We start from the raw sequence: 16,856 nt of genomic DNA on the forward strand, positions 1-16,856 counted from the left end.
CAAACCCGGGCCCCTGTAGTGAAAGCATCAAGTCCTAACCACTGGACCGACAGGCAATTCCCAAGACTTCTTCTTCTTTGTTGGCCCAGTAGGAGAGGAGACTGGAGGAAACTACTTTGGGGGGGTTATGGGGTTGGCAGCTTGGGAGATACTCCAGCATCCTGGTAGCAGGTTGGAATGTCGCTATTTAGCCCTCAGGAACAGCAGGGAAGTAGTGTTCTTTGGTGCAGCTACATGGGGGTTAGTGGTTTCGCAAGGTCTCCTAGAGACCTAACCACCATTTTTAACGTTGGTTCCCTAGGAATATTTTCTTGTAAATTCCAAGTGAATTCACAAGTATCCATTTCAAGAGTAAAAACAGCAGATGGTAGATTGAGGACAACTTGGATTTGGATGTCTCCCTTGCCCATCCTCTCCTTGGGGAATAGTTTCCCAATGTTCCCCAACCCTCCTTTTTAGTTATTTATTGATCTTGTCTTTTCTGTTATGGTATTTTAATGATGCTCCTTGTTAATCTTATAAACGCCGTGTCCCAAGTCCTCCAGAGAACCACTTTATCAATAATGATATAAATGCTCTAAAACTACACTTAGAATTTTAGTGAAAAGAGGTCCTTTGATAATTGCAATGAAAAGCGGTGAGTTGTGTTGGCTTACTACTTCTAAATGGAGGAAAATAAACTGTTATTAATAGCTACACACAATTTCCTATCTTTTCAAGGGCTTTGTTAGTTAGCCTCACAAGGGTGCTGCCAGGGAAATACTATTAACACAGAGCAAAGGGGGCGGCGGGTGGGACGCACTTGTGATGGAGCGAATGCCCCTTTTGTCTCTTGTGCTGCCTCTGTACTTTTCTGGAAGCCACACAATGTCACACCTGCAGAGGGACGGTACTATGTTTAGGAAAAATAAATTTTCTTCTATTATTCTACTTAACATTCGTTCAGGCTCTCTCAACCAAAAAATTAAATACGTGAAGTTCCACAGTGAGCATTAAAACCAAAACATCACTATTAGTCATTGATACCTAACCACGCTTGCTAATTTAAAAATGAGAAGAAAGGAAAGCTCTCCCCTCTTTGCACACCCCATTGCCATACCCTGTCTCCCAATCCAATCATTTTCCCCTCTGGGAAACAATCTGGACTAAGAACTTGTCCAAAACACGTCCTAGGGCATATTGAATTTCAATAGAGGCTTTTCTGATGATGAAAAGTTCCATTGATTTTGACACATATATGGATGGATCGGGACTTTTCTAGTGCATTTCTTGCCAGCATCACTGAATTCTTCAAAACAACTGGATTCAAATATTAGAAACATATCAGCTTGCCAAGCTTTGCCATTGTTTTAATCAGTACTTTAAAAAAAAATTGCATGTAATAGGAACTCCAACTAGTTCAAGCAAAATGAAAATACAATGTGTTAGTTCACGGAACGATGAAGGCAATTGTAGAGAGCGCTGCAGGGACCAGGGGCTCAGGCTTTGGAAGCAGACACACTGACCCCAGGAGCCTCCGTGGAGAGTCACCTGTCTCTGATCCCTAGTTGTCTTTGCCGAGCCCCATCTTACAGCAGGCTCTACCTGAGGCTAGCAAAGATGGCCACAGAGAGCCCCGAGGTTACAGTCATCAGTTCTTGGTTCAAGAAGAGGGAAACCGTGACCCTTAATGTGGGAAGTTCTGGTTGAAGAATCGCTATGGTCCGGCTTAGGGGCAGGGTATTCATACAGCTGGCACCGTGGTCCTGGGGTGGTGGGTGCAGTGAGATAGTGTGGAAAAGGCATATATTTTATGATGCCAACAGAAAGAGGAAGTTGACCTGAAGAAGGAGGATATTCAAGCTGGGAGGCAGGTGACAAGATTACCTGCACAGTTCTTTCCGTCATTTCTATTAAGGATCTGCATCAATCGGAGAGTCAGGCGAGTAACACGAGACACTCATAGCGGGTAGTTTGAAGAGACCTTAATAAGGCACTATTTACAGAGGTGAGAACGATGCAGGGAAACACAGCAGTGCAGTTCCTAGGGGTGGTAAGAGCAAAGGCCTCACCACTCCTCAGCCTGGTCGAGGCGTGTGGCCCCGCTGCCTCGCCAAGTGATCACACCGGCGAGGGGTACGGGGGACAGATACTTCACACTCCTGCTGTCCCCTCCCTCCCACCTCCTGCTGGTACACCCTACTGGCTGAACCTATTGAGAAGCCAGTGGCCAACCGGTCCACTGACGTTTTCCTTACAGGTCAGCCTACTGTGCAGAGACCAGAGTGGAAAAGGTGATGATCTGGAGGGACCGACAAAGTTTTCAACAGCCTTACATACATACATACACACAGACACACACACACACACACACAAACTTTTTAAAAAGATTTTATTTTATATGGGAGTAGAGTTGATTTACAATATTGTGTTAGTTTCAGGTGTACAGCATGGTGATTCACTTATACATATATATGTATCCATTCTTTTTCAGATTCTTTTCCCACATAGGTTATGACAGAATATTGAGTAGAGTTCCCTGTGCTCTACAGCAGGTCCTTGTTGATTACATACACACACAGTTAATATAATAGAAACAACCATGTGATTGAATATCCAGTAAATATTATTCTACATTACATACTATGTATATTGCCTAGAAGAAATTCAAAGGGACAGTGTGGCAGAATGAAAGCTTTTGGAGGCAGGATAACTTGGATGTGAATCCCATGCTCTAATCTCAGTCATTCTCCTGTGCACATGCTTACCACGAGTAGGCCAAAGCAATTATATTTGCAGACTGGATGAATCACAGACCAATATTCTGTAACTTCCACTATATGTAAAACACGAACATTCGAATGAGTAGATCCAATTAAAATAGTGACATCATGACTATCAGCAGAATATAATTTAACTCATTTTTTTTTTAAAGTTCTGAAAGCTTTTTGGTATTTTGTAGCTTTGGGTTTGCAGTTATGAACGTTCATGAGCACTGGATAATGTTAAAGATTCTGCTTAACTGTTGATAGCAGGAAAAAAATCTCTGGTGAGTGGGACTAATTTTTTTTTCCTGTAGTCAAGGAGTTTCTGTCACTAACTAGGCCTTTAAGCCAACAGTTGGCTTCTAGTTTCTTTAATGGCGGCACATGACGATGATGGTGATGTTAACATCTGTGGGATTCTCTGTACTATGTGCTTCACACATATTAAGTCTAAAACTATGACTTAGGTACTATTGCCCCCATTTTACAGGTGAACAACCTGCAGCTCAGAGAGGATTCTTAAAACAGGGTCACACTCCTAATAAATGTTTATGCCCATTTTCAAATTCCGGTCTGTCTGCTTCCTAACTTTGTCCTGATGGTTATAGAATATTGACTCCCAATAGATTGCTCTTTTGACCTACTGTTTTAATTCTGGATGAATATGCTTATGTTATTATTATACAGCTTACAGCAAGCTGTAATTGATTTCACAGTTATTTTGAATTATTTTTATAATTGTTCTTATTTCTGTTAGTTGAAATACGCATGTAATGTGTCATCGCTAGAATATTAATGGAACAACCATTATATTAAGAAAAAAAGTTCCCTTTAAAATAAACATTATTGGACTTCCCTGGTGACACAGTGGTTAAGAATCCGCCTGCCAATTCAGGGGACACGGGTTTGAGCCCTGGTCCGGGAAGATCCCACATGTCACGGAGCAACAAAGCTCAGCACCACAACTACTGAGCCTGTGCTCTAGAGCCCGCGAGCCACAGCTACTGAGGCCCGCGCGCCTAGAGCCCGTGCTCCACAACAAGAGAAGCCACCGCAGTGAGAAGCCCGCGCACCACAACGAAGAGTAGCCCCCGCTCGCCGCAACTAGAGAAAAGCCTGTGCGCAGCAATGAAGACCCAATGCAGCCAAATAAATAAATTAAATACATAAATAAATAAATAAATTTTAAAAATAAAAATAAAATAAACATTATTTTCATCCACAAATTAAATACACTTCACTATTTAAAACAAAAAAACTGGGGTGAAATCCAGATGTTCTTTTTTTTTAAAAGATAACATATAAACGATAATAAATAAACAGTTTTCCTTTAATGAGTTTTTCTCTTAGGAGAGTGTTTCTAGGGGGATTCTTCTTTGATTTTTAACCCGAACTTTGAGGTTTGTAATAGTTTTTATAAATTATTCTCATTACTTAGTAAGCCTAAATTCTATTTTAAGTGGCTATATTAGGAATGTATAATTGAACTTTTCTTTTACAGTTTTAAAATTTATCAAAAAAATAACTTCCTTCATTAAAACTGACCTCATTAAACTCAAAAGACCCAAGTTCACTGCATGACTCATTTAGGACTTTATATTCAGCCATGATGTGAAGAGATCTTTAATTACCCAGACAAAACCTGTTAAGTAACAGAGTGGTGGTTATTAACATCCGGGAGAAAGAAAAAAAAACCCACCAGAGGCTCCAATTTAATGGAACAAAGCACCATCCTCTCAAATGCACGACTGAACCGAGATATGCGAATGGTCTATTGTGGTAGCAAGCAGGTGGCACTTTCGTTTTCTTGTTCATTTTACAGAGGGGATGTGATCTGGAGTCTCAAGTCCACAGGTAAATGACAAGGCACAAAAGTATGTGAACGAAAGCAGAAGCCTGGTGAGATGGACCTTTCCAAGTTAAATCTAACCTTTGTTTTTAATTTTTGCTTCAAAAAATTAGAGAGAAAAAAAAAAAAAAACTAGAATGAACAGCATATGAATCACTTCTGTTAAATGAAGTCTTCAGTGTCTTACGTGTTTTATTTCATGATTCCTGTGCAGGAATCGTGAGGACCAGAGGATGCCCTGAAATCCCAGAACGGTGTCTGGCCTGGAATGGGTCCCCAGTACATATTCTTTAGACAAATGAACTCCTGAGCAATCAGCCAGTGTCCGGAATAGAACACGATGATCCTGGACCTACATGAACTTTGTGATTTTCAGGGTGATGGGGCGGGGCGTTCACACTGGCCCTCCAATAGCCCCGCCCCAAATGCAAATAGTGTCCCAGTGGAGAAACTTTGGGGGGTTCAGGGCTCTTCCCCTAGTAAATGCCAATACCTGCAGTGAAGGTACTTAAGCTGGTCAGCACTTTACCTTAGGCTGAATGAATTTTCGAGAACCTTTCCAAGCCTGGCAATTTTTAGCAGAGGATGGATGGGGATGAGGTGAAGAAAGCGTGAGGGATCCATGGGTAGGACACGACGGGAGAGGCTGGCGGTAAAAAGACAAACCCCTCACTTTCCCTGCGGGGACAGAGCCGGTCACAACACAACTCAAACAGGACCTCGTTACTAGATCAATATTTCCAATTGATAAGCCAATTTGTCATCTAAAAGCCAAATGGACGCATTAAAACACTGATTTTTCGTCAAGAAGACTTGGGATTTTTGTGGTTGCCCTTTGGTTGGTAAATTGGTTGGTTTTACCAGCCAGGGCTCTACCGTACATTTAAAGCACAATTTTGGGAATACTGAATTTCATTTTAGGCTCTGCTCTAATTTGATGTTCTATATAAGGAAGTGTCTGAAAATTGCCCCTGTTTCTATTTCTATGTCTCTATCTATCTATCCCTTTTTAAAAATTGGGAGATCATTGTAAATTTAGGTTTGGAGCCTACTTTTTTATTCTCGCTAAATACAATGTGAGCATATACTCATGTTAATAAACAACCTTGAAAATTTGATTTTAATAGCTGCATAGTATTCTATTGTATTGCTTTGGCATAATTTATTTAATAAGCCCTTTATTGCTGAATACTTAGATTGTTATCACTCTTTTTTTTTTTTTGGCCGTGCTGCACTACTTGTGGCATCTTAGTTCCCAGACCAGGCATTGAACCTGGGCACTCCACCTCCCCTTCTCCCACAGTGAGAGCCCGAGTCCTAACCACTGGACCACCAGGGAATTCCCTGTTATCACTTTTTTATTACTATTGTAAACAGTGCTGCAAATAACTCTTGATTATTTCTTTTTTTTTGAATTTTTGAATTTTATTTATTTTTTTATACAGCAGGTCCTTATTAGTCATCCATTTTATACACATCAGTGTATACATGTCAATCCCAATCGCCGAATTCATCATGATTACTTCCTAATAATCAATTTGGAAATGAAATGATGAGTCAAGAAGAGCCTGAGATTCTAAGTGTATAGCATGCTAGAATCTTTTTTTTTTTTAAACTTTTTTTTTTTTTTTTTTTTAAGATTTATTTATTTATTGATTGATTGCTATGTTGGGTCTTCGTTTCTCTGCTAGGGCTTTCTCTAGCTGCGGCAAGCGGGGGCCACTCCTCATCGCGGTGCGCGGGCCTCTCACTATCGTGGCCTCTCGTTGCGGAGCACAGGCTCCAGATGCGCAGGCTCAGTAGTTGTGGCTCACGGGCCCAGTTGCTCCGCGGCATGTGGGATCTTCCCAGACCAGGGCGTGAACCCGTGTCCGGTGCATTAGCAGGCAGATTCTCAACCACTGCACCACCAGGGAAGCCCAGCATGCTAGAATCTTGATTTTCCCATCTCCTCCCGTCCTGTCCCCATTGAGACACGACACAGACAAGTAATGCACCTGGCTTACATGAGCACACTTGAAAAATTGTTCTTCTACTCTAATTGAGGAGAAAAAACCCTAAAGAAAAAAATCGAGTAGAAGGAAGGAGAATGTAAATCTGACAATTCACCTTTCCTCTGTGTGTGTGTGTGTGTGTGTTGTTTTGTATTTGGACCTTATGGGGGGAGGGATGACCAAATACGAGTTCGGAAAAGATGAAGGGTCTCAAGACCGGGAGTGGGAAGTTAAGAACGGTATTTGAAAAAAATAATATATATATAAAGTATCAGGGAGGGTGTGCATAGGTTTTATGCGAATACTACACCCTTTTATATAAGGAACTTGAGTATCCTCGGATTCTAGTATCTGCAGCAAGACAGGGCAAATTTGGAAGGACGAACTAGATATGCTGTTGGTTGAAAATTTTTACAATTATTTTTAAGCTCTATGTGCTTTCTCCTCTTTGAATTATCTGTGCAATTACTTTCCAATTTATTTTATTTAATAATACATTTATATAATTCATGTATATTAATAAATAAAACAATTAACAGGTTAAAAAAAAAGAATGGTATTTGGTGAAGTGCTGAAATATTATCTTCAAATAAAATACATACAGTTTTAGTAAAAAAAATTTCAACTACATTTTCATAAATGAAATTAATCTGCTCGTAAGGAAAACTAGGTTTCAGGAACAATTCTGGCTGTGAATTGGCAGGTAAATAACTGATGCAGTTTCACAGTTGAAGCGCTTACCAGCTATGAAATGAAACTTGTGCATCTCCGTGACCCCACCCGCTTCCTGAAAGCATCATCAGAGCTGAATTTCTTGGCTCCTGGTATTTTAAGTTATATTCATATTTCTATTTAAATGTAGTCTTTTGATGCTTTTTAATCATCTGGGAGATGGATTCAAAATGGTACAATTTTCTCCTTTAAATTGCGTGCTTAACTCCTGTCAATGTTAATACATATTGTGTGTGCACATCAAAGTGAAAACTATGAATAGGCCATGCTTTGGCAGATGAAATGCTACAGATTTCACAGATACTGTCAGAAATTGCCTTCTTTCTTTCATATTTCATTAATTCAGCGGAGACCCTCATGTATGCTAAGTATAAATGATGGTGTCATTTTTTTGAGGTAAAAATGCGATGTTCCCAGAGAAATCATCTTTTCTGAAGATTCATTAGACTTTGTTTAAAAGCATAGCTTTGAGAAGCCGTCATATTTTGAAAACATGTCAGTTTCCCATACTCATCATCCTTTTCAATTCTGGAAAAACGACTACTAGGACAAGTTGATTTTAATTAATATTCTCATCAGTCTCTCCAGAGTGCACTGTAATTTCCATTACTTTTAAAGTGCTTCTGGGACCACAGGGGACAACATTCCCCAGTTTAACGACACAGTTACACACAAGTAAGTGCAGTAAATGTTACTGTGGTATTTTGATTCTTTTTAACTTTTTATTTTTTTGGCCACACCATGTGGGATCTTACTTCCCTGACCAGGGATCGAACTTGCACCCCCTGCAGTGGAAGGGCAGAATCTTAACCACTGGACCGCAAGGGAAATCTGGTATTTTGATTTAAGGAACTCGTTGAAGTTACTCAAAGCTGCTTGGTCAAAAAACTAAGGATTAGGTCCTGTCAATATGCTGTGTTTTATGAACTAGCTAGCTATCTACAAATTTAAGAAAACAAGTGAGGATGAGTTACCTTTGGTGTGGAATGAAGAGGTATGCTTAGAGGAGAGGTTCGATTACAAAAGTTAGTGTACTTTTTTTTTTTAGAAGGTTATCTCCCTTTTTAATTTATTTTTAATTAATTAATTTATTTTTGGCTGCGTTGGGTCTTCATTGCTGTGTGCGGGCTTTCTCTAGTTGTGGCGAGCAGGGGCTACTCTTTGTTGCGGTGCATGGGCTTCTCAGTGTGGTGGCTTCTCCCGTCGCAGAGCATGGGCTCTAGGAGCACAGGCTCAGTAGTTGCGGCACGCGAGCTCAGTAGTTGTGGCTTGCGGGCTCTAGAGCACAGGCTCAGTAGTTGTGGCACACAGGCTTAGTTGCTCCGCGGCATGTGGGATCTTCCCGGACCAGGGCTCGAACCCGTGTCCCCTGCACTGGCAGGCAGATTCTTAACCACTGCATCACCAGGGAAGCCCTGTGCGCTATTTCTATAGGGGGTGGAGCAATCTTATAGTTTGGATATATGCAGGGCAAAGCTATCAAATGGATTTTGTGTTACAAAACTTCCTCATAGAAACCAGAACAATGCTTGACACCTGAGGTTAAACAGGGTTGAACTCACCCTGCATCTACCTTAAGACAACCCACCACTCATCCTGTTGTATAAGAAATTATATTTAGTTTTTTTAAAAGCATATATTTGAACTTAGACACTTTTTTGGCTGATATCACCTTCCCATTGTGGTCACCACACATCATTGTTCCTGGTTAGGTCAGGTGCCCCCAGATCATGCTGGGCTGTCTTTTCACAGACCCCGGTCACAGACCCTTAGAAATCCTAAACACCAGGAATGGATAAACAAGATGTGGTATATATACACAATGGAATATTACTCAGCCATAAAAAAGAATGAAATAATGCCATTTGCAGCAACATGGATGGACCTAGAGATTATCGTACTAAGTGAAGTAAGCCAGACAGAGAAAGACAAATATCATATGATATCACTTACATGCAGAATCTAAAAAGATGACACAAATGAACTTATTTACAAAACAGAAATAGACTCACAGACATAGAAAACAAACTTATGATTACCAAAGGGGAAAGGTCGGGGGGAGGGATAAATTAGGAGTTTGGGATTAACAGATACACACTACTATATATAAAATAGATAATCTTGTACAGCACAGGGGACTATATTCAATATCTTGTAATAACCCATAAGGGAAAAATCTGAAAAAGAATAGATATATGCACATGTATAACTGAATCACTTTGCTGTACACTTGAAACTAACACAATGTTGTAAATCAACTATACCCCAATAGCAAATAAAAATTAAATTAAAAAAAAAAGGAATCCTAAACACTGAAAAAAACCCAGTGCCTCATCCCCATATGCGATTCTAAACAACAGTAACAATAAAAAAACACTAATTTATAGGATAGAGTCCAACAAATTCTGATTTTCCTTCTGACACTTCTTCCTTTTTTCTTTCTTCTCTCCTGTCTCCCTCCCTCCCTTCCTTTATTTTCCACTTTCTTTCTCTTGAATTCTTTCAAAATATATTTTTTAAAATGTCCCTGCTGTGCTGGTGCCCTAAATATGTACTTGTTTAGTCTGTCTATTCCGTTACTCAACACTCCCTACTAATGGACACACCTCTAAATGTCCTCAGTTTGCTGGAGCCCTTACAAACCATCTCTAGTGTAAATACCAGTAACATGTCTAAACGTCTCTGCTCACTCACATCATGAAGATGAGTCCACTGCTGCTCCTTTAGTCTCCCTTCAAAAGGAAAAGAAACCAAACGAAATGCATAACCCTGGTTGGAATCATTGGCGACAATAAAAAGGTATTTTAGGGGCAATCGAAAGACTTTGAATATAGACCAAATTTTAGATATAATCAAATTAAATTTCTTAGGAATTATACTGGTATTGTGATTGCATAGGAAATGTTCTCATCAATAGGAAGTGTATGCTGAAATATTTAGGGGTTTACTGTCATGATGTTTGTAACTTGCAAATCGTTCAGCAAAAAAAAAATGTGTGTGTTACACACATGTGTGTATATATATATAGAGAGAGAGAGAGACAGAGAGACAGAGAGACAGAGAGACAGAGAGGAAGAGAAAGACAAAGACAGAGATAGAGATAGAGAGAAAATTCAAAATGTGACAAAAATGTGGTAAAATATGTACTGTTTTTTCAACTTTTCCGTATGGGAGAAACCACATAATCACTAAAACTAGAATGCCAAGAATCAAAAGAAACACAGTTGATATTATACGGAGCTAGTATTTGGGGTTTTTCCATAGTCTGTAAGATAGCTGGAGGACTATAGCTTTGATTCATTAGATTCATCAAAGAAATCTAAGCTTTAAAGATCATTTCAGTCATTTTCAGTCATTTAGAGAAACGGATTTAGGCACACACACACATAAAGACCTGAGTTCAGTCAGCCCTAGAAGTCACTGGCCAAATGCCCATTGCTTTCTGAGGAAGTCCAGCCCTTTAAAAGCCAGCTAACTGGTTTCTTTTGAATTTCTTCTACAACATCAGCTTTCTAGGAGCTCAGAAACTGCTAGGAATCAATAAAGCAATATTTCTTATTCTCTCCCAATCAATAAAATATAGTTTCTTCCTTTATTCAACCAATTACTAAAAATTTAGTGACGGCCTGCTCTGAGCCAGGGCCAGTGTTGTGCTCAGAACACACACAAAATACATGGACTCTGTCCTCAAGGAGTTCAGGGTCACCCGGAGAGGCAGTCGTATAACACATGATTATAGAATAATGTAAGAAGTATTGTAAGTATGGTACATACAAGCTGCTTTGGGAGCACAGAGTGAGAAGACCTACACTACCTGCTGTGTGTGGGGAGGAGCGGTGAGGAATCAGGGGATAATGATACAGTAATAAACAATGATGGTAACAGCAACAAGAACAATAATAGTGGTCCTAGACCAGGAGAGTCCTAACTATAACAGCTATACTTAAGCAGGGGTAAAGGAGGGTGGGCTTGGCAGAAGTCAAACAAATTACCACTAGGAAAGGTGCCTGAACATATCAATACAAATCTCAGGGAAAATATTTTAACAGGTCTGCCCAGCTGAAACATTTTGCCGTGGCCATAAACTCCCTTCCCAGGTGCTTCGCCCCTGTTATCTAGCTAATACTGTCTCCATTTAAATAGGCCCTGAGGCTCATGGGAGGCATGTGAGTTGCCTCTGGGCAAGCAGCTGGTATGTAGCAAGACAGAATCTAGGTTAGGACACATGCGTCTTGGACACTTGTTCCATCTTGCTATGTGACATCACCTGCCCGCAGACCTGTGCTTAGGAAGGCCTTGAAGAGGAGTAAGAATTTTGCGGGTGAACCTTGAAGGGAAGAGACTTCTGGGCAAGAGGTGAATACACAAGGCATTGAGGAATTAAGAGAGTTTGGCAAATCCTTGTAGACCCTATTGTTAGGAATGATTGGAATAGAAGTTATGTGGGTGGAAAGTGGTGGAGGAGAAAACTTGACAGGGCTCTGGAGTAAGAAACAAGGGGCTTATATCTTATGGAGTAAGTGTTAGAAAGCCACTGAAGGAAGGGCTTTCAGCTTTGGGATTATACGATCGATTTGCCTTCTTCAAAGATCCTTCTGTGCAAAGGCCCAGGCAGTTTCTAACAGGAGGGGAGCCAGCCAGGGGGAAGAGCCAGGCACTGGCCAGGTACCCACCGAAAGATGGGGCCTGCACTTTGGAGGCAGCTGCAGGGTAAAGAGGTCCTACCCTTGCCTGCCTTCTCTATACAATTTATGGTCCTTCTTTCAACATGACTAATTGTAATGTCTTTTCATCATTCTCATAAAAAGCATCATGGCAACATGGTCTTTTAAAAAATGTTGAATAGGTATCACTTTTGCAAATGGTGCTAGGAAAGCAATAGTTTCCTCTGCTAATTGCGTGGGAATACTCTGAAATTCCCATGCTGCTCCTTCAGAGGCATTGTGTGTGTGTGTGTGTGTGTGTGTGTGTGTGTGCGCGCGTGCGCGCGGGAGGAGGGATCGGAGACAGGAGATAAGGTTCAGGGGGAAGAGTGCCCAGACTAGGTCAATGGCAGTAGAGGGGTAGGGGGGATTGTATTGCGATTCAACATAATTTAATGAGTGATTCAACAATATATATATATATTTTTTTGGCCGCACCATGTGGCTTGTGGGATCTTAGTTCCCCGGCCAGGGATAGAACCCACTGCTTAGCGGTGAAAGCATGGAGTCCTAACCACTGGACTGCCAGGGAATTCCCTGATTCAACATAATTTTAAGGATTGAACTCACGGACTGAAAGTGAGAAAGTGAATCAAAGATGACGCCTGGTTTTGCCTGAGCAACTAGGTGTATGGTTATGTCATTCTCCAAGATATGGATACATCTGGAGAGAGATTTCAGAGGAAAGATACTGAGTTCGAATTTGAACGCGTCGATTTTGCATATGGATGCTCAGTTTGTTGAAAAGGCCCCTTTCTCCATGGAATTACCTTTGCCCCTTTGCCAAAAATCAGTTGATTATATTTTTGCAGGTCTATTTCTGGTTTTTCTATTGTGTTCCATTGGTCTATGTGTCTATCCTTTGCCTTGATGAATGTTGCTTTAGAGTAAGTCTTAAAATTGGGTAATGTGAGTCCTTCAACTTTGGTCTTTTTTTTATCAGAAGTGTTTTGCTTTTCCATATGAATTTTGGAATCAGATTGTCAATACCTACAAAAAAGCTTGCTGAGATTTTGACTGGCATTGCACGGATTCAATAAAATAAGTGGGGAGACACTGACATCTTAATATTGAGTCTTCTCATTTATGAACATGGTATTCCTCCCTATTTTACTTAGACATTTTCGATTTCTTGTATCAGAGTTTTTGCAGTTTTCTGCATACAGCTCTGGTATGTAGCCCTAAGTACTTCATTTGTTTTTATTGGCCATGCCTATTTTGAGGTGTCTGTGTACATCTTTATGCAGATGTCCTGTGGGCAAGCCTGGAGGTCTGGGGCATTGTCTGGGTTGGAATTCAGGTTTGGTATCATCACATTTATCATGAATGTCACATTTCCCAGGGACAGAAGAAAATAGGGCTGAGGATTAAAAGCCATCTTAATTACCATCAAATGGTTAATTCTGGTTCTTGTTCTAAGTTTAAGAAGTAAATCAAGGAAGATCTGAGAACCCCACAATGAGGGCTGAACACGTGTGTTTCGGCACCAGAGAGCGTGTGTTTAGCTCTTGGCTCTGGGACCTCAAGTCTCAGCTCCCACTAATTGTAAAGCATGTATGGTAACAGTGCCCACCTCATTGGGTCATTGGAAAATTGATTACGACGGTGCATCTGGAGGACACAGAACAGTGCTTGGCATGGCGAGCACTCAATACCTGTCAGCCACTGTTATTAGTTACGTAAGTGAATTGCCAGGAGCCCATCTGGGGAAATGCCTTGGAAAAAACTTAATGGTCTTTGAGAGTCCTGGCATTGTTAGGTAATGACTATTGATCTTCACAAGAAAAGATGGGATTCACTGCTTGTGTTAACTTTTCTTGCACAATATACGCCCAGGACTCAGTGCCCCCCTCCCGACGGTGAACTGCACATGAGAAAGAATATATAGCATCTGAAATTTCCTGCTGAAAGCTCTTTGTTTAGAAACCAGGGCTGCTAGTGCCTTTTGATTTGTGTTTCCAACATTTCCCAAATTAAGTATGAGAGTTGTGACTGGATATTGCCATGGACTCACAATTTCTTTCTGAAAGAAAACAAGGAAAGTGGTCAGAACTCATATCCTGCTTCCTGTCCCTCCCTACCACCAGTGGTTGCCTAGCCTTGTTCACAGAGGTTACTGACCTGGTTTAGTCAGTCTCCAGATTTGCATGAGTTGGCCCAACCTTGGACCCAGAGTCCTTCAAAAGAATCCCATTTCTGGGCAAGGACAGAAATCGTGTAGTGACAACTGGATGGTCTGGACATTGTTTGGCACTTTGTTTGACCAGGGGTAGGGGTGGGGAGAAAGAATTGAAACCCTTTCAGAAAGTCTTTATTTTCTCCAATTCTCATTTCATTGTGTTTAAAAGAAAGGTCAAAGGAGTATCTTGGCCAGCAAAAGGAAGGCACTCTAATATTGACAGGTCCCAGGAAAGAGACCCACAGCTAAATTTGCATCTGACATAGTAGCATAGACTGCAGATGCTTTAATCACACAAAGAGCTAAACAGGTGCTCTGCTGAGATCTCTTGTAGTATTATTGTCGGAAGAAAAGCAATTGGCCTAGGACCCAGGGCCAGTGCTGCTGCTACTATTTGTTCTAAAAATTCTGCAGTGCTTTTGTGTTCACAAATTGCCATAGATCTTGATGGAAGTTGTCTTAAACTGCAGAAAGCATGTCTTGAATGTGTGTGTGTGTGTTTAAAATCACCATAAAGATAAATGGGTGGAAGAAATGCTTCAAGTTAAGTTTGCACAGATTCTACTCGGTTACCAGCTTGTAACCCTGCCACTAACCTTGGGCGGAGACCATGGAGAGCTCCTGGAGCATCGTTCTTTGGCCCATGATGGGCCAGGTAAGGCACAGATTGATTTGATCTGAAAATTTGTTAAAAATATGCGAATTGCAACTGTCACAAACATACCACTTGGGAATGAAAATTGGTGGAGCCACTATGGAAAACAGTATGGAGGTTCCTTAAAAAACTAATAATAGGGGCTTCCCTGGTGGTGCAGTGGTTAAGAATCCGCCTGCCAATGCAGGGGACACGGGTTCAAGCCCTGGTCCGGGAAGATCCCACATGCTGCGGAGCGACTAAGCCCGTGTGCCACAACTACAGAGCCTGTGCTCTAGAGCCCACGAGCCACAACTACTGAGCCCACGTGCCGCAACTACTGAAGCCCACGCGCCTAGAGCCCGTGCTCTGCAACGAGAAGCCACCGCAATGAGAAGCCCGCGCACCGCAACGAAGAGTAGCCCCCGCTCGCTGCAACTATAGAAAGCCCGTGCACAGCAACGAAGACCCAACACAGCCAAAAATAAATAAATAAAATAAATAAATTTATATACTAAAAAAAGTAATAATAGAGTTACCATATGATACTGCAATCCTACTCCTGGGAATATATCAGGAGAAAACTATAATTCAAAAAGAAACATGCACCCCAATGCTTATAGCAGCACTATTCACAATAGCCAAGACATGGAAGCAACCTAAATGTCCATCAACAGATGAATGCATAAAGATGTGGTACATATATACAATGGGATATTTCTCAGCCACAAAAAGAACGAAATAATGCCATTTGCAGCAAGATGGATGGACCTAGAGATTACCATACTAAGTGAAGTAAGTCAGACAAAGACAAATACCATGTGGTATCACTTATACGTGGAACCTAAAATAAGGCACAAATGAACTTATCTATGAAACAGACTCACAGACATAGAGAACAGACTTGTGGTTGCCAAGGGGGAGGGGCTGGGGGACTTGGAGTTTGGGATTAGCAGATGCCAACTATTATATATAGAATGGATAGACAACAAGGTCCTACTGTATAGCACAGGGAACTATATTCACTATCCTGTGATAAACCATAGTGGAAAAGAATATGAAAAAGAATATATATATGTATAACTGAATCACTTTGCTGTACAGCGGAAATTAACACATTGTAAATCAACTACACTTCAACAAAATACATTTAAAAAAAACATACCACTGTGAATTTTAGTCTGTAATTAAACTGGATCTCTGGTTCATTTGATTTGTTTATACATATTGTTTAGATTTAGTCGTTGGAGTGCTAGGTGCAGATTTACACATGTTCATATTTGGAATCAATAATTCTGACACAAAAAAATGGGACAATAAAAAACTGGGACAATAACACATGGATTAGTAGATGAATCATCCCTTGCTTTTTGAAATGGACATAAACCTGGCAATAGATTCAATATGTGTAAGAGTCAATTCTGGCTTTTCATTTATTTGATAAAAGCAGAGATGCCATCAGACTTGGGTTTGATGCACCTGACAAGCAGCTCCTATTCTGCCCTGCGGAACACGGAAGGCTTTCTTTCTGGAGACAGCAGCCCTGCCTAGCTCTGCCAGCACTCTTAGCCTTGTGAAAACGCTGATCATCCCCAGCTAGGAACCACTGCCCCAGATAAAACATTATTTACCTTTGAGGCTCTGGGCTACTTGCTATAAGTAATTAAAGTTTATTTACTAAAATAGACTAAATAAAAGAACTATCTCTAAGTTCAAAATTCTGTATGTAAAGTCAATTAGGCCACTATATTTTTAACCTAAAATCTTTCTTTCCTAGAAATTTGAAGGGCCATATAAATATTCTTTGACTAAAGCTATTCCTTTAAGGGGAAGGGAGAGAAGAGAAAGAGTATTTACTTTTTAAAGTAAAAAAAAATTTTTTTTGGCTGCACCGCACAGCTTGTACGTGGGGTCTCAGTTCCCCGACCGGGGATTGAACCCAGGCCCTCGGCAGTGAGAGCGCAGAGTCCTAACCACTGGGCCGCCAGGGAATTCCTGAATATTTACTTTCATAAATCCTG

This window comes from Balaenoptera acutorostrata, chromosome 5 (genome assembly GCF_949987535.1).
Source record: "Balaenoptera acutorostrata chromosome 5, mBalAcu1.1, whole genome shotgun sequence".
Taxonomy (NCBI): domain Eukaryota; kingdom Metazoa; phylum Chordata; class Mammalia; order Artiodactyla; family Balaenopteridae; genus Balaenoptera; species Balaenoptera acutorostrata.